The following is a 1058-nucleotide window of genomic DNA, read 5'->3' on the forward strand; positions in this document are numbered from 1 at the left end:
CACTTATAGGGGAAAACACAAGTTTCTATGTGAGCACCTAGGAGGGACACTTCATTCAGCCTTGATAGTGATGGTGGGGAGGTTGGAGAAGGGTGGTATAAAGGCATTCCAGAGATAAAAATAATTAAGTGAAGTCTTTAAGGATAGCTACGGCAGATAAAGGAGAAGAGAAGAGCAGCCAGCCAGAGGAGGTACCTTTCTGGCAGACTTACAGGGAAGAGACTAAGTCAGTACTCACAGAACAGCAAATCATTCTGCATGGCTGGACCACTGAATGACGGTGGATGGGAAGCAACAGGAGAGGAAGCACAGGTGGAGGAAGAGCTGCTTTTACAGAACACAAATTCATTGACCTCGTTGATACTGTACAGCAGTTACATGTTTTGTTTTGTTTTTTTCCTTGTAGATGGACTATTTTAAATACATATTCCATGTTTCTAATACAGTTAAACAAACTTCTACCCTGTGACCCAGCAATTCTATTCTCAGGTATTTACTCAAGAGAAAGGAAAACATATTATGTCCACACAAAGACTTGTACAAGACTTTTCAAAGCAACTTTATTCATAATAGCCCTAAACTGGAAAGAACCCCAATGTCTGTCAATGGGAGAATGAATAATTGTGGTATATTTAAAAAATGGAATCATAGTCATAAAACAGAGCAAGTTACCAAGACATGCAACAACATAGTTGCTCTTCAAAATCACTATGCTGAGCAAAGTAAGACAGATACAGATCACGTACTATACGATCCAATTTATATAAAGTTCAAGAACAGGCAAAATATATTACAGTGACAGAAATCAGAAAATGATTGCTCTGGGTGTCAGGGTGGATGGGGAAGGGGAAATCGATAGGAAAGAGACAAAGGGAATTTCTTGGGAGGGTGGAAATATTCTTTCTCCTGTTTTAGGTGGTGGTTACATGGGTTTAGTCAAAACTCATTGAGTTAAACTCTATGATCTATGCTTTTTTTTTTTTTTTGCCGTACGCGGGCCTCTCACTGTTGGGGCCCCTCCCGTTGCGGAGCACAGGCTCCGGACGCGCAGGCTCAGC

Source organism: Physeter macrocephalus, chromosome 10 (assembly GCF_002837175.3).
Source record: "Physeter macrocephalus isolate SW-GA chromosome 10, ASM283717v5, whole genome shotgun sequence".
NCBI lineage: Eukaryota > Metazoa > Chordata > Mammalia > Artiodactyla > Physeteridae > Physeter > Physeter macrocephalus.